This window comes from Passer domesticus, chromosome 1 (genome assembly GCF_036417665.1).
Source record: "Passer domesticus isolate bPasDom1 chromosome 1, bPasDom1.hap1, whole genome shotgun sequence".
In the NCBI taxonomy this organism is placed as follows: domain Eukaryota; kingdom Metazoa; phylum Chordata; class Aves; order Passeriformes; family Passeridae; genus Passer; species Passer domesticus.
Window position 1 is genome coordinate 157,960,283 of NC_087474.1, and position 23,856 is coordinate 157,984,138.

The 23,856-nt window shown below is 46.0% G+C and overlaps 1 protein-coding gene across 2 annotated transcripts in view; it reads right to left on the reverse strand.

Annotated features, from left to right (window-relative positions):
- SLC45A4 (solute carrier family 45 member 4) overlaps nucleotides 1-20,595 on the reverse strand; it is an 85,096-nt gene extending 64,501 nt beyond the window's left edge. The window contains exon 1 of one of the 2 annotated variants that reach the window (XM_064398776.1): nucleotides 20,430-20,595. The gene's annotated coding sequence lies outside the window, so the exon portion shown is untranslated. Of the gene's footprint in view, nucleotides 1-19,856; nucleotides 20,286-20,429 lie in introns of those variants that run through there. The other variant, XM_064398766.1, reaches the window with a different exon arrangement.
- Nucleotides 20,596-23,856: the final 3,261 nt, after the last annotated feature.

A 23,856-nucleotide genomic window follows, 5' to 3' on the forward strand; every position in this document is an offset into this window, starting at 1 on the left:
CAGCCTGCAAGTGGCATGTAAAATTGCACGTTATGTTGCGTAAGTGTAATTGTTTTCTGTTTCTTGACACACCATTAAGTATATATTCCAAAACAAGTTTTTTTAATGGTGAACTTCTTTTTCTACAACCCATGAATAAATAAACCGCAAAGCATACCAGACTTCAGAAAAGGAAAACCACAGAAGGCAAAATGGAAGAACTGTACACATCTATTAAAAAGCAAGATGAATCTTGAATCTAACAGAGAGACTCTGTTACAAGTCCTAAAGAAAAAAAAAAAGTGAACAATATTTTGTTCTATAATGCTGTTATCAATATGTTTTTGGTTTTAGGCTAATTCAGACCAAGGGCTGAAAAGTATGCATGACCAATCATGCACAACTCACTAAATTAAACATCCTCTGGTGAGGATGTCCAAAGTCCATTCAAAGAGTGATGGTTTTTAAGACGTACTACTGATGTTTATAAACACAAAAAGTGGCAAAATAATTATCTTAAGTAGCCAAATGGTGAAGATAAGGATACACACCCATAATAGCCCAGTGTAACTCCTATTCTTGACAGCAAAACATCCATTGTATCAAAACTGTGATAGACATGAATAAAACATTAAAGGTTCTTCCACAGAAGAAAAAAAAATATACCTATACTTATAGAAATGTCTAATGGCTCTGTGGTAAGAAAAAAAGTCTTTAATGACTTTAGTGGAAATTCTGAGACCCTAACACACCTAAAATACCAAGAAAAGATCTCAAGATATCATTACAACTTCTAAGATGTGCTTCTTGTTACCCATGCCTTTGTGGCAGCCCCAGCTACCTCACGTTTTGACACCTCATTTTAAAATAACTGAAAAAAAATTTAAAGTACTTCTTTTTCAGTCCTTTTGTTGCCTGCTGTTGCGGTGAAGTGTGATCCTTACCTCAGCCTGACATTTTAGACCCGTTCTGGCAATGTCCAGACATGTCCAGACGTGTCCAGATATTTCTCCACTGTATTTCCTCATGTTATTTACACTCAGGAGTTGTTAATTCTCAGCTTTTAGCTGATCCTAAAGTCAGAAAGGGGATTTTCCATAAACAAAACATTTTACTTTAAAAAATATGATTTTTCATCCTGAGTGAGGGGGTAGAAAAAAAAATCCAAGGAAACAGACCCACCTTTTCCCTCTGAGGTTCTTACTCAACTCCAAATATTTAACCCATAATAAATAAACGCACTCTCATGTCTTGGCAGGGGAGAAATGAGTGTCAGTCAGGAGCCTGATGTGCTGTCCAGACGTGTGCTACGTTTGCCTGGGAGAGGGACTGGGAGAAAAGCCCCTGGAATGAGGCTGAGAGCAGGACTGGAGACAACCCCTGAGCGCTCCCCTCGGGTCCCTCCTCAGCAGGGTGGCAAATCCTGTTCTTTGGAGAGTCCCAAGGCAACATATAGGGATTTGAGGCACTTCAGGGGGAGCTTTTTTAAAATAAAGCATCCAGAAGTCACCTTAAAATCTCTCTCTGTCTCTTGGCGTGCATGTATTCACTTCAGTGAGTCACGTACTTGTACAACCCCCCAAGGTACTGATCCCTTGCTTACCCTCGCTTACCCTCGGTTTGTTTGGCATGGAGTACCCGAGGACTTTAGAACAGAAATAACCTACAGGACCTCAAACCACTGGAGAGCAGCATCCTGCTCCAAACACCTTGTTTTGTGTCTTGGCAGAGATGCTGGAGCAAGGGGTCTTCCCTATTTAATGAGATGTTAATCAACCAGACGGCAGGCTCATCAGCAAGCTGCCATGAGTTCTCTGTACTCCATTTCACAGGTACTTGGCTTACCAAATTGTTATGAAAACTCACCATCCAGCCAAGCCAAACAAACACCACCCCCAATATTATTTTACACGCGTGTCAAAAGAAATAACTTGCCGCAGGCCAAGCGGGTGAAGGAATTTTACGAGGCTGCGGCTGATCCTCCCTTCTCCCCTCCCTCAGACAGTTAAAGAAATGTTTGCATGATGAAAGGGGTAAGGGAGCAGAGGACAGCTGGTTAGGAATTAATGAAATGTTTGAGCATTATCATGCGATAATGGATTTAGCTGACTGTTTGCCAGTGTTCAGATCTAGTGTGAATTGCTTTATATGAAACAAGGGGATTGCTAGATTATACAAACCTCCAGAGAACACTGCTGCTCCTAAATCCTTTCAAAGCTTCGATTTAAAAACAAAAAAAAAAAAAGAGGTAATTCTCCCTCTGGATGGACAGAAGCCCTTGGGATTGTTTTGACTTGCTTTCAGACTTAATGATATTTGACACAGCAGCTCTCTGAGGTGTCTCCTGATTGGGAGTGGCCGTGGGTTTGGGAAGCCTGAGGCTGTGCTTGAAGCAACACTGAGCACGCAGAAACCCAGGTGAGGTCTCCCAGCCAGGACATTTATAAACAGGACATGAAAAATGAGTCTCAACTTTTACACATTTGGCCCATAACTCAGCCTCAGGGTGATATATCTGGTGGGAGACCCAGACTCTGGACTTGAAACTGCTGTTTATCCTTCTTCCCACCCTCCCCCAACACATGCTGTCATTACAATGGAACTTTAATGGCTGTACAAAATGGCCCATGTCCCTTGATACCTATTTTTTTTCCCCCTAAAAGCATTGGGATGCTTCTGTTTTTTTCAAATGTGAACTTGTGGCTAGTCAACCAAAGATATTTTATCTGGACACAAACAAGTCTCAAGAAGGTTTTATGAAGAAGGGCAGGAGATTGTGTGAATTTGTGACTGGCACCCAGACAGGCAGATTTTCAGGTCCATTCAGGTTGTTAGCCAAAATTGGCTTCTAATTCTGAGAGCCAAAGGGCTTTTGACAGAACTCAAGGTGTAGAGTGTGACTCAGCCCTTTGCTCTGTCACCTGCCCAAAGTCCACCCATCTGGAGCCAGCTGGTTCATGCCACCCCAGAGCAATGTCAACAGTCCTGAGCAAACAGGGTGGTGGAGGTGTAGGTTCCCTTTGCCCTCGTCCTGCACTGAAACCTGGAATCCCCCTGTGCTGGGCATTGGTGAGGTCACACCTCAAATCCTTTGTTCAGTTTTGGACCCCTAAAAACAAGGACATTGAGATGCTGGAGCATGTTCAAAGAAGGACAATGGAGCTAGGGAAGGGTCTGGATGAGTGGCTGAGGGTAACAGGGGGTGTTCAGCCTGGAGAAAAGGAGGCTGAGAAGTGACCTTACCACTGTCTACAAGAGAGATGATCTCTATCACTCTTGGGAAGATAATTCAGTAGTGGACTTGTCAGTGCTGGGGTAATGGTTGGATTTTATGTTCCTAAAGGTCTTTTCCAACTGAAATGATTGTATGACTCTAAAAGCAGTAGCTCATGAAGCAGTTATGTTACAAGGTGCTCACACAGGCTGTAAGATTGGATTTGCTGCTTCTGCCTCTTGTGAGGTCTCATCATGAGTTCATGCCTTGAAGAATGAGAGCTCCCTGTCATTATGTTCCTGGTTTGCACAGCTGAAACCTGGTATTAATGGCTCCAGAAATTATCCTGCCTCTTGAGTTTATGTGGTCTGTAATTATCTTCACAATAAAACGGTGAGGAATTAAGCCTCAGAATAGTTTATAGGTGTCAAGGGGTGACGTGACAGTCCTTCAAGAACTGTGGCTTTCATTCCTCAAGTGCCAAGAGCAGTTAAGATGCTGCTAGACAGCACTTAAGAACTGCAGGGCTTATTCAGTTCAGTCACTGCTTCCCTTGTCTTGGAGAGATCAGAACCTGTTTTTTTTTTTTTTTTTTTAAATTCTGTTTACTTTTCTGTTTCTCTGCACTTGGGCAATGAGCTGAGATTAGTCAGTTTTCCTTCTGAGCTGCCTCTTATGAAACCATGACTGTGATGTTTATGAGGTTTCCATTGCTGCACAGGGATATTTGTATTTTGATTGCTGTATTTTTATTGAAAAAAGGATATGTTTTCATCACATTGTGTGTGCAGAGAACCAAAATCCTGAACCAAAGCCTGAAGTACAGGAGACTGTTTAAATCTGAGATGATTTTCATGACTTCATTCATGTTAGCCTTACCCTGGTGAAAGCTGACTGGTAACATTTTCAGTTTACACTGGTGAATATCTAAAAAAAGACCAGTTAGTCTTCTGCTTGCACAGACTCCTGCTGCCTCTCGTAAAGCCAAATTTTCTGAAGTTTCACTTCAGATCTTGTGGCCTTTCAGTACTTAATGGAAGCTTCTAGAAAAAGATGGAGAGAGACTTTTTATACAGCCAGAAAGTGTTAAAACAAGGGGGAACAGTTTTAAACTAAAAGTGGGGAGAGTTAAGATTAGGTATTAAGAAGAAATTATTTACTCAGAGGGTAGTGAAGCACTGAAATGAGTTACCCAGAGAAGTTGTGGATGCCCCATCTCTGGAAGTGTTCAAGACCAGGATGGATGGAGATTGGAGCAACCTGGGATCGTGGAAGGTGTCCCTGCCTGTGGCAGGGGAATTGAAATGAGATGGGCTTCAAGGTCCCTTCCAACACCCAAACCATTCTGTAGTTTTTGGTTACTTAGTGCTTTCTCATTATAACACAATGTTTCATGAATTAATTAATAGACATTAGGCAACTGAGCTAACCCAGAGAGAAGAAAATACCATTTCTTACCTGATTACCGCACAAATGCTTAGTTTATAGCTCTAGACACTAAGGGATGACCTCTAGTTAACTGAGCATTTATCCCTGTTCACACTGCCTGTTTGTTTTGCAGCCTTGTGGCTCCAGCTGGATTCAAACTGTGCAGGTGTTACTGGGCACTGTTTTGATCGCCAGGTGGGACCTGAATCCTCTGTAGCCTTCTTGGAGGATTCACTTTACTCTCTGCTCTGCTAAGGCCTGTTAGAACCACGTGCTGTGATTTATCTCATCTCTCCCCCTTGCTTAATCAGTCACATACCTAATTGGTGTTTGCAATATTTTGGGTCCCAGCATAAACAAATTGTTTAGCCCTGTGTCATCAAAACTGCATCTGGACAACCATCAACATTCTCCGTATTTTTGGAAAATCCTAGAAAAGAGCTCAGAAGCTACACCTGAGTTAGTGGCTTCTGCAGATGTAACTCAGTGTTAGCAGAAGCCAATGAGCAGTTGCAAAAATGGTCACTGTTGTGCTGACTGTATTCAGAGTGTTTTCACATTTCCATGAAAACATGAGTAACACTCACCTGGGTGATGGAAAAGCGAGTTGGATTGGCACTGGTTGGCAACGGGATGGAAAATTAGTATGTAAAGAACCTAGTGATTAAGATAATGAAAAACAATGTTAAGAGTCTTAGGTGAAGCCAAGTTTTGTAGCCCTCGAGCATTTAGTTGTGAAATTGTTGGCTCTTGTGTTGTTTCTGAAATAGAAATCTATTTAAATTACTTAAGCAACCCAAGTTTCAAGAATAACCCCAAGCAGGCTGTTTTAGTTGTGACTGAGAAACCAAATTGGGTGAATACTTTTTATTCTAATTGCTTGAATTTCCAAACACAACCAGAGAACCAAACAGCTGCAGACCCTAAAGTGTTTATTATGAAAGTAATTTTAAACTTTGAGGAAAAAATGAAATTCCATAGTTGATTGCAGTGGAAATCCCCTACAAAATACTGGGATTTTTTAGGATTCTTTTAATCATTCCCCACCACCCCCAACCTGCTGCTCCTAAAAGATGAGTGTAAACTGAAACATTCCGAGTTTTTGGAATTAACTCAAACCAATTGTTTTGAATTAATTGTGTTTAGTACTTTTTCCCTTTTTCCTAGACCTGAATGTCACCCCAGTCACTGATTTTCATGCAGTGTTGGACTTGTGCAAGTCCCTCTACCTGAAGTACAATGTGGATACTTCACACCACTGTTCTTGAGCTCTAGTGTCACTTTTCAACCGAAATGATTTTAAAACCACTTTCTCTGAAAAGGAGTAACTTTTCCTTTTCATCTTCTTGTGCTCTGTAGAATCACAGAATATCTCAATTTGGAAAGGACCCATAAGGGTCATTTACTCCAACTCCCTGCTCCTTGCAGAACCTAAAACTAAACCTTATGACATTGCCCAGGCACTGCTTGAACTCTGTAGGGGCCCTTACGAAGACCCCCACAAATACAGTGCTCTCCTTAAATGACTGCCCTGAATAGAAGCCTTTTGGAATGTGGGATAGGTAATGCAATTTGCAGACATTTTTGTGGGGATAAATACATAGCAATACACTGTGGAACCCCAGAACTCTGCCTAAGGAATTGTAAGAGTTTAGTCTTGGGATGAATCAGTTCATCCAATAGATTTGGTAAGAAATCCTAAAAAAAAAGAAGTATAATTTTCTGTTGAAGAAACCGCACACATTGACTCATGCCACGGTCCTACACCTTGTGTGGGCCTGCCAAGGCTGCCAGGTCATGGTCAGGCCCTTTCACAGAACGAATCAGCCTCCAGTTCTCACTTCTGACTCCTATAAAAAGAGCTTCATTTTCCAGTTTCTCCTCAAGCAATTTCATAATTTTCCCTCAAACACTTACCAGACCTTCCAAGGGCTACAACACAACCTGCTGAAGGGGGACCTGAAGGTGGCCTGTGTGCATGAACACTGTGCCAACAGCAGAGACCAGAAGATTAGGATGGAGTTGTGCTTTCCTGCTGCTCTTCTTCCTTAGACAATCCTATCAGTTCAGCAGCTTCTTTCCTTATTTATATCGGGAGCCTGGCAACTAAGCTCTTGACTTAAGCACCTCAAAGATTCAAGGCTGCTTTGGTAGGACCAAAAGTTTTGTATTACTGTCAGAACAGGAATAAAGAACTTTTCTCCTTGAATGGATTCAGCCCATTTCTTTGGACTGGCGATGCAGTTACCCTGGGCAGATGGATGCTCTCCACAGGGACGTGTTGGCCCTCACCTGGGCCAGAGCACAGAAGGACAACAGATTATTTGAATGGAGATCATTTGAAACCTGGAGAGCAAACTCAAGAGGTTACAGCTGAAGATAAAGAAGTTTGTAAAACTGAGAGAAAGTTCCTAGCAGTGAGGTTATTTGGGAGGTTTAACAAGCTCCCCAGGGAAGTACTGTTCCTGTGAGTAACTTTGAGAAGAGACTAGGAGAAATGTTTTTGAGGAGTTTAGATTTTTCCTGTCAAATAATCAGCTATATTTCTGCCAGAAAAGGCCTTCCCCAGTCACAATTAAACAAGAACTGGCCTTAATGGATTGCCCCAAATTTGAACAAAACCTTTTTATTTTTTTCAGCTGACAAATATTTAATATATTTTCCTTGCTCTTTTCCTTCCCCCCCCCCTCCTGCCCCACCCTACCATTAGTGGTTTTAGTCAGACCATAGGCATATGTTGTAGAATCTGCTAGAAAAAAAAAATATATTTTCACAATTGATGAATTGATTTCCTAAATGCCTTTAAAAAATTTTCAGTCACTGCCCAGGTAGTTTCCTGCTAACCAAGTATTCTCCCAAACCATTTCTTCTTAAAGGACCGTGCCTTGTTGTTGACTGCAAACTTGAACCTGTTTTCCTGTGGTTTGAATAGATACAAAGTCTCTCTAACACATGGATGTACTCCCATCAAATGCCACAAACCCCATATTTCAGATGAGCTACAAATTTCCTCCACTAAGAGCTTATTTTAACAAACTTAGAGCATTTCATCCTCTCTCTGTTTTGATCTCCCTCTGAAATGCAGCTGAAGCCAAGATATTTAAAACTTCTCAGGAAAAGGGACACACTGCACTGTTGGACCAACCTCACCTCCTTAGATTACTGGCGTAAAATTCAGAGACAGGGACAAGCCTATAAATTGGAACCCCCCAATATTTCCTGGGCTTGAAGGCTGTGTTTAGAATGCCTGAATGCTGAGTTTTGCCCCAGCTCCCTGAGCTCTGTGTGAATTTTGCACTTGAAGCCAGCCGTGGGGAAACTTAGAGCTCTTCAGACCTTTGGTTTTTATCTGTGGGTGAGAAACAGCACAGAGCTGGTTGTAGCAGAGCTCTGGCAGCTGCACTGTTAATGAAAGAAAGAAAGAAAGAGAGAAAGAAAAAGAAAGAAAGAAAGAAAGAAAGAAAGAAAGAAAGAAAGAAAGAAAGAAAGAAAGAAAGAAAGAAAGAAAGAAAGAAAGAAAGAAAGAAAGAAAGAAAGAAAGAAAGAAAGAAAGAAAAAGAAAGAAAGAAAGAAAGAAAGAAAGAAAGAAAGAAAGAAAGAAAGAAAGAAAGAAAGAAAGAAAGAAAGAAAGAAAGAAAGAAAGAAAGAAACCCCTTGCAGGGATGGATGTTCCACCACCTGTCTCACTGGTGGTTTGCAGGATTTACATTGTTTTTAATCAGAGAGAGTGCAGGGGTGCAGAAATACCCATTATTTTCAGAGTACAAAATATCTTCTGCGTGTGTGTGTGTGCATTTCATTCACAGACTTTACTTTCTCTCAAATGACCTATGAGTATCTCTTGTCTCATGGAATTGAGTGTTGTTTGCTTGTTCACAGCTTCCTTTCCTTCCGTTATCCAGCATAGAAAGTTTGCTTAAGTGGCTTTTGTGAACTCTTTCAAGATCCCCAGAAGGATGATACAGGAAACAGAGAGTTTCCTTTCTATACAAACTTCTAGGGTGTTCCCATAATAGCCTGAAATTTATCTGCCCTCAGCAGCCTGCAATTGGACAACGAATTAATGGACTGTCAAGGGATCAGGCCAAACACAATTAACGTATCAGAGAGGACAGTTCGCAATAAGAAAAAATCCTCCACTTACACAGCACCTTTTATCCCGTGTTGCCAAACATTTTCTTTCTGCATTTCCAATTACTTTACAAGTTGGCCATGCTTTAACCATCCATCCTGAAATTTTCCATAATTGCTCCCTGCTTCACGTTGAATACATTTTCAGAGAGCAGTGAAGGGGGAAAAGCTTCAGAAAACAACAAAAAAAAAATCCCCTCTTAAAAAGGTGCAGTTATATTGCACTGAGCTTAAAGCTAATGAATTAGTTTTAGGGGTGTTTAAGCCTTCTCCCTCTTTATTTTCAAGAGCATGTTTGCACTTCAGGAGGCCAGAGTGGGAATGAGACTCTTGGCACAGCAGCAGTGCTGGGGATGAGAATCTGTCACCATTGCCATGAAAATGCATCTGGGTTTGTCCAAAAAATAAACCACAGACAAAACCCTATTTCAGTGTTTTAGAGGCAGGTTTGTACCTCGGTTTTATGTCTTCTGACTGCTGTGCCTGTATTTTCTGCAGCCCCCAAAAAAGCAGCCCCTGTAAGCAGAGCACCTGGACAGGGCGCCGACAAAATGGATTCTCATCCTTCAGGATTTCACCTGGTGTGACCTGGCACTGTGGGTGAGATCTGGGAGGATTGTAGCACTGGGAGGGAGGGCAGGGCCCGTGCTGAAAGCTGACAAGGTAGAAATGTGAGTCATTAAAAGGCAAAGACCAATCTGTAAAGAAACAATTACTTACATATTTAAAAAAAAAAAATCTGATCTGGAAGACACGTTTGCCTGGTGGTTGACACTCCCTACAAAAGCACTGTGTTGTTCCAAAAGTCTCCCATGAGATGAACAAACCTTGCCAGGAATAATCACAGATCTGGAGTTGTATAATTGCTCAACTAAAGGCAGGCAGGGAACAGATAGGCAACCTGTGCTTTGCTTTTTCTGCCCACTTCCTTGTTTTCATGGCTGTGCACTGCTCCGGAGCACTGGGGCTTGTATTGGCCGGAGCAGTCAGGACACCAGGAAGAAAAAAAAGCTTCTAAGCAACAGCTTCACGGCGTGTGTTGTTTTTAACTCCATTCATAAAAGCAGTGAGCTGGGCTGTGCGAGGCGGGCCGGGGCTCTGAGCGCTCGTGTCTGCTTGGAGCAGAAAGCTCTGACGTGCTGGAGCCGAGCGCCGGCAGTTTCATACCCTTCCAGCACTAATCCAGCAATAAAGAAAATGGCTTTAAGCCACTTCACACCCATTAGTGCTCTCCAGAATGCTAATATAGCATAGAGATGAAAGCACTGCAGCGAGGGGAATGAGGAGATGTGGGCAATAACTTCACCTCCCCTCTTTGGGAGGTTTGGTTCATTCTCTCAAGGAGCAGAGGCCAAATTTGGGGAGCAGATGGCATGGCAGCACAGCACAGCAGCACTCCCAAGTCATGATACTCAGGCAGAATTAACGACAGGGCTGGGATGCCTTTATTTTTTTGTGATAATTCATGGTTAGCCAGAAAGCTGATACTTGATCTGCGGCAGCCTGGAATGCCAAGTCCATTTACACGACCTGTATCTGTGTGGCCACAGGTGGGAGATGATGTGAAAATCATTTGGTAACAGCAATTAGCACAGCAATAGTTTTTCTTTATTTTCTAAATAGGCTTGGGAAAATGAATCTTTTTTAAATTAAAAAGCAAGGTTTGTCGCTTTTAAAGTCAAGTGCTTCATGTTTACTGAGAAGGGTCTGCGTTTAGTGCCAACAGCCTATATTTTTTCCGAACACAAAAATCCTCTGTGAAACAGCACTATTTAAAAAGTCCCTGAGAAAAGGTAAAGAGATTCTGCAAGAAGTCTCATGATGCCGAGAAAGAAACTGAGGAGGATGGTTGATGGACCATCTGGGACTTCACAGGTTTGGAAACAGGAGTGTGGTGGAGCTCCAGGATATTTACTCTGCAGTAGGGAAGGTGAGAAGGGATTTTGCCCAGAAATATCTGCAGCAGAAGAGGGTGCCAGTTGAAAGCAGGCTGTCAAATCTATTAGAGTCATTTGCTGGAGATGAAAACATGAGATGTTCCCGCTGAAAATCAGGACCAGAGGTTAATTAACTATAGGAACATCCTACTGAGAAGCCATCCTTTGAATTCCTATGTGATGGCTCGAGGGCATTTCCATCAGATGCTTTAGGTGTCCCATGAAGCTGCTCACCACGTTGTTGTGGAGATAACCTGCTTTTCCACTGGTTCCAGATGGATGCCAGGGCTCCTGCTGCAGATCCCCAAACCTCGGGACTGTGGATACCCCGGGTGCCCGCTGCAGGACTGTGCCCTACTTTTGTGTTTCTCAGTGAAAGAGCCTCATCAAGGCTCAGGAAAAAAAAAGGAAAAAAAAGGACAAAGTTCTGCCCTTCCACTACTCTGTTTTCATTTACAGCCAAATTCTGCCAATCTTTTTGTGCCTATTTAAAACCTCTATTTCCTTCCCACCAGTCTGTTTCCGTGCTGGGGTGCATGTTCCTTTTTTCTTTTTTATTTTTATTTTTTCTCTCTTTCTTTCCCTTTCCCTTGTTGTTTCACAGTCCACCTGATTATACTCATCACTTATCACTCCAGACACACAAGGACCCTGAGCTGAGCCCAGTCTATGTGCAGACACTGTTACATGAGGTGTCAGAGCCTGCTGCATATCCAGGGGAGGAGACTGTGCCTGACTTTCCTTGGCTGTGACACTGTGGCTCAGCCTGGAATTGACAGCTGTGGAAAATTAATGGACGGGCCCTGTTTCCAAGGAATGGCCGTCAAGGTCATGGTTTTGAGGCTATAAGGGCACAGCCCTTTCCTACTTGCAGCCAGTACACATGCCAGCGTTGCTGTCCCCTCTTCAGATGTCACCATGTCACCAGATCACTGTCACATGAGGTGAGGGGGTGTCTTTGGCTGCCCAGCCTGTTTTCCTGCCCAGGGACTCTATGAATATAGCCTGATGATGCTCGAGGTGTAACTGAAACCTGCTCTGCAGACACAGCTCCTGGCTGAACTGTCCCTGGCCCTTGCAAGGCTGAGCAGAGGAGTTTGTCCAAATCAGCCTTCAGGACAGGGTCACCTTGTACAGCAGCATGCAGGGGGGTACCTGGTGCTGCCTCTCTGCTGAGGGCGCTGGCCTGTTTAGTGCTCTTCATCTGTTTGGTGGTTGGCCCACTTGAGTGGAGCCAATTTGCTTGCAAAGAAATGGAATTTTTTCCCAGGCACAGAAGCCAGAGATGAATCCTTTTGGGCACGGGGGGTCTGGGCTTGGAATACATTGAGCTCTGTCTCTGGGCAGTTTAATCTTGCCAGCCAGAAACCTGTATGGATTTACACTTCCATATGAAACTGTTTGATAATCATGTTGCCATGGCTACATTTGAATCCTGCAATAAATGTGTAATTTCACACATTTACATCAAAAGGAGCTCCAGAACATACAGCTGCCTCACAAAGCAGCTGATCTCTCTCCAAAAGCACTTTCCATTTTTAACTCCATATTATTGTACTCACTGGTGTGCTTCTTTTGGGAGGGGGGTGAGGTCTGTAGGGCAGGTTTGGCAGTCAGGTTCCTGAGGTCTGATCCATACTAAGGTTCCCTCAATGCTGGCAGCAGGGCAGTTGCCCAGCTGGGGTCAGAGCAGCCATTTCCAGGGCAGTGCTGGTTCTGCAGCCACATCAGCTACAGGGGACCGAGGTCCTTTGAAATTAAAGAAGGACAAAGTTAAACACAAGGTCCTGGTGTGCCCAAAATGCAGGGACAAGGACTGAGAAAGAGGAGTGGAGTGTGAGGCTCTGCCCAGGGATGATGCCCACCTCTCTTAGCAGTTTGGTCTCTTCATTGCCTTTTCATCTCAGTCCTCTCAGGTCTTCCTCCCTGGTTCCTTGCCTCCTCTCTCCCACCCCCTGCCATCCTGATTTCTCCTTATCTCACCAGCTGGCTTGTCCCAGTGTTTTGCCCCCAGGCTACCTTTCTCTCCAGTGCTCTCTGAGCTCTGTCCTACTTTGATGGCTCCTTGTCCCACAGACACCCTCTGTTAATCCCATGGGCAGCTTTTTCCTTGGTCCAAGCCTCTTTCTCTCCCTCTGGCAATGGGCAGGGAAGTGTTAAGAGGGGCAGATCACAGGAGGAGCATAGAGGCTGTACCAGGATGCAGCTTCAACCAGCAGCAGCTGAATGAAGTGGTAGAGGGCACCCACTGATCATGAGATCTGGAGAGAAATTTGCATCCAGATTCTATCCCTGCTGACTTAAACAGATTTTTTCAGGAACTTGAAACTTAGACAGTTCTGCCTTTGGTTTTTTTCCTATAGCAACAGCAGCTGGAACAATGTTGGCACCAAGGCAGGGCTGCAGCTGGTTTCCTCCTTGCTCAGAGCAAAGAGATGCTGGAGAGTCTTCAGCACTCACAGAGTATGGACAAAGCAAACATTCACTTCACTCCATGAATTTACTGTTGTGTGGAGAGAGAGGAAATTTGACTGTGACAAGTGCCAACACTGACAATTTCTGTGTGGGAAACTGGAAGAAGGAAAAATATTGGAAAAGCCTAAGATTCTATTTTTTTTTTCTCAGCTGTTTATACAATTGGAAAAGTTAAGTAAGTCTAATTATTGAGGTTATTGGTTTTAATGAGTCACCACCTTGCTGTTATTAATCCTGGCTCCTGTTGCCATAGGACAAGAAGCTGCAGCTGGGCTGAGCTGTGCTACGCAACAAATCCTCACTCTTGCTATTCCAAGATTAAGACATAGGAAAATGGGTGGCTCAGACAAATGGGAACATGGAGAAGGAAAGTGATGTTTGCCAATGTGTTGTGTGGCAACATGACCAGTATGCAGATACTGGGAGCAAAGATGGGTTTCTACCAGAGACTGATTTTTGGAGGTTTTTTGAGGAGCACTTCCAAAGACATGATAGAAAGGAGGCTGGCCATCATTGTGGGCTGGTTGTTGGTGGGAAGGGCTATGGACAGAGAAGTCACAGGGCATTGACAGCAAAGACCTGAGTTTGGTGTCATTGGAAGGGATGAACCCATGAAGGGGTACAGCCTGAGAAACAGGACAAAAGAGAAAGGTTAGGAGAAAAATCTCCATGGTGGTATCGTGAATGGATAAGACTGAAGTGTGATCAGGGCCCAGGAGAAGTGCTTCAGTAACAGATGAAGGAAGAGATATGCAAGAGTTTTACCTGCAGGGCTGGAGAAGCTGGGCTTAAATTCTGCAAGATTTAACTGCAGCCTCAATTCACAGGCTTTGAAGAAGAGCAGGAGGAGGTGCCTGCATGGCAGATAAACCATCATGTTGCCCTCTGTGTTTTGAGAAGATTTAGATAAAAGATTTGTGAGAAAAGGAATAAAAAAAAACTCTGTTTTGTCCAGGCTGGGCTTTAGATAATAATTAGACACCCATGAGATATCCCGGAGGATCAGATGTCACTGGAGGATATGTAATTGTGTGTGCACTTGCATGGGAGCCAGCTCTGGGCTGCTGTTGGGATCAGGATCAGGCAGAGCCCATGGGGTGGAGGCAGGAATGTGGCAACCCCCAGCATTTCATCGATTGGTTTCAATTGATCAGTTGTGTAGAAACAAACCAAATGAAGTTTCTGGACTCTTGGATGTTGCAGAAGGTGTCAGGTTTGCTTGCAGCTGTTTGAGCTTGCTTTTTCAGCTGATCATGCACTTTCAGTTCTTTCTCCAGGATGGCAGAGAAAAGTCCTTTTTGAGCTGGGCTCAGAAATGAAAGGGAAGATCTGCTAGAGCAATGGGCTGTCAGACAGGTTTTCTTCCCCTCTCAAATGCATGCAAGGGTGCCTACTGAAAATTCCATGGGGTCAAGCACAGGAGGGGTAGGCACCAAGAAGGAAAGTCATCCTTAAGCCATTGGCTTTTCCCCAGTGTGGCCCCCTCCCTGTAAGCCCCTCAAGAAGAGTGGCACAGTCTTTTTTCACCCAATTTGGACACCATGTCCATTCAGTTCTAGCATCCATAGCCTGGGAGGAGAGGGAAACCCTCCTCTTTATGGCATGGGTAATGTGTGTGTCTCCTTTTCACAGCTACCAAAATCTGGCATTTCCTGTTCTATTATCCATTTCCTAATACTTCCCAGGACTTAAAAGCTGCACTCAGTCAAGACTCCAGAGAGGGATTAGCATGGACTTGCCTTGGCCGTGGATGACCTTCATTTTCTTTAGTATTTATTCTTTCTAGAGGATTGAGGAGGAGAAAGGGAGGGTGAGCCACAGCTAAATCCTGTTCTTGGATCTCCCTTCAGCCATTGAAGAATGAGCTGAGTGCCTAAATGAACCCAAAAGGCACCGTGGGGTGAGGCACATCACATCCAAGCTGGACGTGGTGGCCTCTTCCCAAGTTCCTGAGCTGCCACACGCTCCAGCCGTGCTTCAACAGGCAGGACAGCCCAGGAACTCCAGGGACTGTGACAGGGCTGCTGCCAAGGCTCTGAGCTCCCCTCTGGGCGACTGAAAAACAGCAAAGACACAGGTCATGAATGCTGTCTGGAGTGAGTGACCTGGATGCGTCTGCCCAGACTCGGTACAAAGAGGCAACGTGGCCCTGGCTCCGTTGCTCCCAGGGCTTTGTGCCGGGGGCTGAAGTGGATCCTGTCCAATGTGTGGAGAGCCACAGCTCTTGCCCAATTGCAGGGAGGCCTCTGTTCTCTCTGGTACCCAAAGAGGCTCTGCAGACCCGGCTGCACAATGGACTGGTCAAAATGGATGCCAGGAACATCTCTGCCATCACTGCCAAGCTTCCCGATTACAGACTGCTCTGCAGCCTTGTGCAGCTCACTGAGGGGGAATTCGGATGCTCTGATGAGAACTGAATAATATTCTGCCAGCTGTCCATGTTTTTTCACTCTTGGGGCCACTTAACTTTTTCACATATCATGCCAAGCCCCCCCTGTGCAGTACCAGTGCTGTGAATTTTGTAGGTTGCTAAAGTTAAGCTGTGTTTTTCTTTGTGTGCTGATCGTTGCTTTCTCTGTAGACTTGTGTATATGAGAATTGTTTCCCTATAGTCTCTTGCCTTTCTTCCAAACCACACTGAATCCTCTGACAATGGCAAGAACCTAGCTTACCACCCAGCTCATTCTCTCCCAACAGGTACTTGCTTGAAGTTTGTGAACACAGGAATCAAACCCAGAAGCTCACAGCTCACAGCACAGTCATGATCCCAGACATAAGTTGATTCTGTGCCTGACAATTAGGTAAGAATCACCTCAAATACCCTCATATGTGTCCTACAGGACAAGTGCAAGAGACATGGGAGGTTGATCAGACTGACTGCAGTACTGCACAGGGACAGGGCTCAATCCACTCTAGCCACTGAATCCATAACTACTGGGTTTGCTTCTTTTCTCTCTTGTAAAATTGTATGATAAAATGCTTTTCCCTGGGCATTTGCCACTTCTGAACATTATTTACTGCATTGCATTACAAATAAAGGAAAATACTCAATTTCTGCTCTTTTCTTTTTATCCCTCAATCCTTTTTTGGCAGGTTTGACTTTTCAGGGTGATCAAGGGAGATATAGAGTATCAGTCTCTTACCAAATGAGACAATATGGGAAATGTTAATTAGATCATCTTGAATAAATACCTTTTTTGCCCTGGTCTTCCCATCAGATCAATGTATGGGGTACCAGGGCCAGACAAGTAGGAGAAGCACAGCTGCTTTTACTTCCTCATCCCTCCTGCATACAGAAATGAGGGACATGAGGATATTGCAAGCTTGGATCAAAAAGTAGTGGCTGCCAAGGAGCAGAGCTGCTCCTGTAGAAACATCCCTCTCTCTGCCATGTGGGAAGAGAGGGATTTTGGCCATTTATTTTTCTTAGTTATGAACAAATAGCACATGGCCATCACTCACCACTAAGAAGCCCAGTTAATGTATCTGGTGATACACCCTGGCTGCCCCGAGGTGCTGTTGTGCAATGGAAGTTGATAAATTGGGCCAAAAAAATGCCTTAAAATCTCCTTGCTTCCACAGTAGCTTAAACTCCAGGTCAGAGTGGGCACAAAATACACTGGGCCATAAATGAGACTCTACAGATACTGTCCATTTCCCTTCACATTTCGTTTTTACACCAAGAAGATCAGCTAATTTAGCATAATATCCCAAACAACTGGAGTTAGTGTCAGTGTTAAGGGATCAACACTGCTTCTGCAACCCCCTGCATGCCAGCTGGGATGAGTGAACGTGCCCTTCCTGGAAAAGCTGTTGCAGTGATAAGAAGATGAAGAATGTGTTATTAGACTAGTATGCATGTGCAAGGTCCAGGATCTCAGATTTCTGCAGAAAGGTGTGACCTAGTCTAACTTAAGGTTGGAAATAGATGATCTTTAAGATCCCTTCCAACCCAAAGCATCCTGTAATTCTGTCTTCAGCAGAACTGGTGACATGAAAGGGTTCAGTGCTCAACTTTCCATGAGGATACCCCTCAGACTCTGTGCCCACCAGCACTGACACACCAGTGATACGTGAGAGCCCTCCCAACCCCTGCCATTAGGGAAAAACAAGAGCTGGCATGAGATGGTAAATGCTGCCGTGCAGTGTTCACAGGAAACCTGTTTGCGTGGGATGTGCTGGAAAAATTGCTCAAGAATGGTGCATTCTCATAAGAAAAATGATCTGGCTGCTGTTCAGGTCAGTGGTTTTGTATCAGGGCTGCAGGCTGTGTGGTTGCTTCAGTGTATGGTGCAGCCACTGGCAAAGTGTTTGCTGTGCATGTGATACAATTCTCCTTGCTGTGGGGTGTTGGAGGCCCTTGCCCTCACCCAGTTTTGGGTCTGGGTCCATGTTCTCAGAGCAGCTTGCACTGACACAGGGCTCCATGGCAGAGAAAGCCACCCTGTGATGTCAGCCCAGGAGAAAGAGCAGTGTGGATCAGTTTGCTCAGTGTGATCAGTTGCTCCATCTTTTCATGGAGGGAAGGTGGGAAGGATAAAATGCTATGCCCCTGTCAATAGCAAGTGATAACCAGGATTCTGATCCCTGCCAAGCAAAACAGTGACCATGCTTCAGAGTTGGATGGAGAGGTTTCTGAAAACACAGATCATGAACCAGCATTAGTTGCTGGAAGAACTAAATTACAGGAGTGCCCAGGTGTTAACTGGTTCCTCCCAACCTCTGCCTGAAAAGCTATTAACAAGCCACAAACCACGAAGGGACAGCCTTTACTCCATCTCCTTTTTCACATTAGATGAAGGGGGAAGGAAAAAGACATCGGGAACGTCTCCTGCCAGCTAGAAAGCTGTAAAACCTCCCCCACTCATTGTTCTTGCTTTCATACCAGCAGACCCCTGGCCTTTGACAGCAGCAACATTGGTCTGTGCTTGGTTCCTGTAACCTTCCAGCTGCCACTAGCACCAGCCAGCCCCTGTGATTTTGTGGGGTGAGGTTTAATAGGCATGTTTTAACAGGAATGCTCAGCAGAGAGGACCCTTTTTCCTCAACAGCATTGAACAAAATAATACAGACAGTAAATTTAATGAATGAAAATGAAGTAGCCCTCCAAGGTAGGCTGCTGCTTCTGCAGAGGATGTGCTGTTACACTGCTGAATGGTTTGGTTCTGGTCAGTCCTGAAGCAGCCACTGGGACTGAGACCAGAGTAAGGTTATGTCAGAGGAAGGTTGTGCTTTAAGTTCCTTGTGCTACTGTTTTTAAGAAAATAAGCCTTCACAGCAACTGCTCTTTTCCCTCTGGAAGGAGAGCTGAGGCACAGTTTGCAATGTAAACTTTAATAGAGAAATGAGGAAGGAGCACATTCCCCTTTTCTTGCAAAACTATAATATCTCTCATTTGTGGCTTTGTGCATTGCCTACAAGTACAGACAGTGATGGGTTAGTACAGGGAGCACTCCCTGCCATCACAAACCCTTGTCCCCTTCACATTCCAGACCTGTCTCAGCACACACCAATGCCATCTCTCCCTTTTGATCCCTGGTCACCTTCTCTCCAGGAAGATTCACTGCTATTTGCCCTCCTTTCCAATCCCCATCCTGTCCAAATCAACCCTGCCAAGTCGCCCTCCATGGCATTTTCACTATGCCACCCCAGCTGGAGCTATGAATCAACTCAGACCTTGTATCCTTGCTGTGTCCATGCAGGAGGTCCTATGGGAGCACCAGGCATTTGACACCAGCTTTTGAGGAACAGGCACCAGTTTTATCTATGAAATGCCCAAGACCATGAGCGCTGAAAGCTCCAGGAGGGATCACCACGTTAAACCCAGCCAGGCTGTCCTTTTAAAAGCACAGCCCTGCCTAACACTCATCATCACAGCCACAGTAATTTCTTGGCTGCACAGCCAGGTTTGGGGTACAACGAGCAGTTCGTGTCTCTTCTCCCCAAACACAGATGTGCTTTTGCACCCACACACAAAACCGGGGCGTTAAAAACTTCCCTGTGACGGATCTTTCACAAGCAGCATTTCTGGGAAGGCCTGGCATTCAGATGGCAGGCAGGACAGCTGGTATCAGCAGTGCCTGTCATTGTGGTGTCAGGGCTTTGCAAAACAGGGTCTGTCTTTGAAAATATTGTTAAAATTAAAAAAAAAAAAATTATTAAGAATAGCCCTCTAAACTAAAGTCTTCCTGCTCCTGACTGTTTCAGAAGATAAATCATACCAAACAATATTCCCCTGTCTTGGGGTTATTGTACCATTTCAAAACCCAGCCTGGTCTGATAATTGCACATTTTAACCCCTCTGCCAGGCTGCTTCCTTTAGCTGCCAGCAAGCATCCTTTTCCCAAATTAACCCGACCACAATGAGCTGCAGCAGAATCCACATAATTGCTCTTTTTTGCTCTAAAAAGCCCGACTTACAAAGGGGACATTTCCTGCAGCAGCCAGCCCTGCTACATTCATTATTCCTAAATCAGGTTGCGGTATCTTTATGCTCAGATACCGCCTTTAATCTCACACTCTGCCTTCAGCAGCACCACTGGCTGCATCAATCCCTACAAATGCCCTCTTTCCATCCTCTCCCAGGCAAGCCAGCCAGGACGCTCCCGATGGAGCCGGCAGTCACCCGGCAGGGCTGCATCCCCCCTTGGAGACAGGCATGCACTTCCACCTGCGCTGGCAGGAGCACTCACGTTGGCGGCAGCGCGGATCCCTTTCAGCAGCTTAACTGCGGCTCATTTTTAACCCCGGCCAGCGGATCTAAGCTGCTCTCCGCAGGGCTCAGACGGAGCTGCCTGCATGACACCGAGGCATCCAGACGCCGGCTCGCCAGCTGACATGTCAAAGCAACGTCGTGGTTAGCAAGCTCATCAGCAAATCGGCTGACAACCCACACACGCATCGGCGGGAGCGGGTCCCTGCGTTCCGCGCCGCCGCCGCTCCGGGGTTTGTGCAGCCCCGTCGAACTCGGTGTTGCTATCCGGCGTTTTCTGCCGGTGTCTAAAATAGCATCAGGAACGTTCCCTGTTGATTTCCCCGGCAGTGCTTGCTGAGCCGTGCCGGGGACCACGGCTCCCGCAACCTGCCTGCACGCAGCGAGTTAAAAACATTTTCTTGCCTTTTCTCTCCAAAGGAGGTGGAGATGGGGGGAAAAGCCCTGTTGATGTTTTTCTGCCCAGCTACCAGCAAATCCCGACCTGAGCTAATTCTGCTATGGCTGAAAGCAGAGGATGTCTGCAGTGCATGAAGCTGATTTGCTGACTTACCCTTCATCTCTCCCAGGAATGCCAGGTGAAGAAGCCGGCCTCTCGCTCCGGGAAAGAGCCACAAGAAGCTGGGCAGCAGCCACTGCAGAGCCTGATCAGAAGTTCGCTCCCTCTGTCACAGTGTGTGCAGCTTGCCAGGTATAGCTGGGATGAGAACACCCCGTGCTTTTCCCAGGATGAATGAGATCAGCACATATTCAGTCAAGGAAAAAAAAAAAAATAAATGTGATGGTTTAAGACCCAGAGGAACAGTGTTGGTCCACAAGTTGCTCTGCTTTACTACTCAGGATTTTCTGGGGTGAATTTCATAGAGAGAGGAGTTTCTCCTCTGCATTTGATGTTGTTAAAAAGCAAACAAATGGTGATGACATCCATGGGATAGGCAGGAACCCATCCTTAGCCACATGAGGTGGAGGGCATGTGAAGGGCACCCTTAGAAGTAGCAGAGATGCCTTTATAACCTGCAGGCTGATGCCTTTTGACTCAAACCAGCACCTTGCTGTTACAGCATGGGCTGTGCAGATCCAGACTCAGTGGTCCTGGCTTTCCTGAGTGAGGTTGTTCAGATTAAGCTCTCTTCCACCTGGCTGCTCCATGACTCCCCAGGTGGACAAAGTCCCTTTCTTCTGCCACATCCTTCACATCAAGCATCTCTCAAGGCTCATCACCTGCCTGTCAGGCTGGGGATATCACTGAGCTGAAACCCTGGGGTGATAGGGAGGCAGAAAAAGGGTAAGAGGTGCTCAGAGGACTCAGATGGGCTGAAACATTTTGGTGTCAGTGTTGTGTCAAAGAGAATCTTCTATCTCTGGCTCTCTATGGTTGTGCTGGGGGATCCTGTGCTCCAGTGCAAGAGGCTCATGGTATGGCAAGAGTTTTGATGTCTCTCTTGGTCTTAGCTAATGGCCGGGAATCTGTGGGGCACAAGGAACATGGCATTCCTTTAATCTTGGAACTAGAGTGACTGCACTGGAGGAAAATGAGATTATTTTCTCAGGATCAGGTCCCAAGGTTTGTGTGGCTGGGAATCCAGCTCAGGTCCCCAACTCCCTGGTTTTAACTACTGCCAACCCCTTCCCTTTTCCTCTCTCAAAGCCCAGGACTAGGAGTCACTGAGGCACTGACCTCTGCCACGGACTCTCTGCAGAACCCTGGGTGTGTCCCTGCACCTCCCCATCCCACTCATCTGCACAAAGTTCCTGTGCAGCTCATCCGTGCAGGGAATGTGTTCCCTGCCTTCCACACCTGGCCTCATTCCCTGCTGACAGCGAGACTGGAATGTGGGGTTTGATGTGGCTGAGACAGTCCCTGTGAATAGGCTGAGGGGGAAGCCTGGCTCCCCCGGTGTCACTTCAGCAGGATGCAGCAGTGTGCTGTGCTCTGCCCACCTGTCACCGTCCTAAGGCCAGGTTTGTTCTCCTGCATCAGCAGAACTCATGGATGGCTGCCAGCCAGACCCCAGGGAAAGGTTTATCCCACCTGCACTCGAGGTCTGGCAGAGCCTCAGGCAACTTGGTGCTTGTCCAAGCAAGTTGGCTTCAGCTGGTGGATGTGCCCAGAGCCCCACTGGGTGGGAGAGCAGGGAATGAAGCAATCATGGAGGGCCAGAGAAGATGCAGGAGAAAAGGCCATTTGAGGGCAAGCTTGGCAAGAGTCCTGGGCTGGGGACATGGTCCCCTGGGCCCAGTGATCTCTGAAGTCACAGCACAGAAGGGCAGTGCCACTGGGTCCTTCTTTGAGGGGTGGGCAGTGGGAATGATGGACCTCCCATCATCTCTGCAGAGCTGCTCCTGCCTTTGACCAAGGAGGCGGCCGTGGGCATGTTTGGAAGCTACACACAAGACTGAACTAACCTACCTCAGATAAAGCTTGGATTAATTAGTCAATACATGTTAAGTGCTGCAAAGATTTAAGGCTCTGCTTAATTGTTAAGTAACTCAATCATCAGTGGCTGAGTGGGATACCTGAGGCAGAGAATGGATGAATCAGCCTTTCTCTGGCAAGTGCAAGGGAGGAAACTTTTTAAGGCTGGGTGACAGTAGCATGGGTTGGTTAGGGGACAGCAGCAATTACTGAGGTCACTGGGACTCACACAGGTCGTCCAGAGAAGATGTGGCTGCCCTATCCCTGGAAGTGTTCCAGGTCTGACTGGTTGGAGCTGTGAGCAACCTGGTCTAGTGGAAAGTGCCCCTGCCCATGGCAGGGGGTTGGAATGAGATGGTCTTGAAGGTCCCTTCCAACCCAAACCATTCTGTGATTCTATGACTGGGAGCACTTAGGGCATAAAAATATGGTCAGGTCCTACGTGGAGCAGCTGCCTCTAGGGAGCAGGAGTCCCTTAGGCAATGATTTCATAGAAGAAAGAGGTAAAAAGACCATGAAGAATTTTATTGAGCTCTTCACGCTTGTTTTGGCCAAGTCACTCTGAAAGAGGTGGGTTTGGGGCTGAACCAAAATGCACTGAGGGACATAAGAGTGGTTTGGGTGAAGTGGGGAGCACTTAATGTACCATGGACTCACCCTCCCTGCAGGCTCTGGCCCCATGTTATAGGCTTGGGTGGGACACGGATCTGCTGCTGAGGAGCCAACTTGTGTCCTGCAGGGAGAGTTCTCCATGCAGTGATTACAAGCTGAGAGGGTTCCCATCAGGAATGTTGGTGCAGCCCACCACCAGCCTGAGACATCTCTTCTGCTGCCACCATGCAACATGTCCTATCACTCAGGGGTGAGTTTCAGACCTGGACCTGTTGCTTGTTTCTGTGCCAGAAAATTGCATCTTCCACAGTCTCTATTTCCCCTGACCCTTCCTGCTGAGCTTTGCCCTCTGCTTCTCTCCATGTGGGAGCTTCCCAGGTATGTCATGGAGTCTGCTCCCAAAGACCTTTGAACAGCATAGGAGTGTCCTCAGAGTCAGCCAGGGTTTTTCCACCTCCTTGTGAAAAAAATGTCCTCCCTTGAAGGTGTAACTTACTGATACTGAAGCTTTAACCCCAGTGTTAATCCCCCTGCAGAGGTGACTTCCAGCCATCCATGATCATGGCATCTCAGCCAGGTAAGATGAGGGACTCTTTGGCATTGTGCCTCATCCACACACATATTCCCAGGGCTTTCAATGAGGCTGGATGTGGGAAGGACCTATCTACCTGGCATCACTCTGGCTGGAAAAAGCCTCTGAGCGCTGCCCTGGTGAAACATTAATATTTTCGGAAACAGGGAGCGGGTAGGAACAGCCTGTACTGTTGTGACAGAGCTGCTTGCACGAGATGAACCTCACTGCCAGGGTTGGGATGGGTGCACGTGGCTCATGTGGGGTAAAGGTATGAGCTCTGGAAGGGCCAGCAGGACAGCATGGAAGCTTTGGCAAACAAGCCATAACTGCTTGCCCTCTTACCCTGCAGGCTCCCTCATCCCTCATCCCAATCCTTGC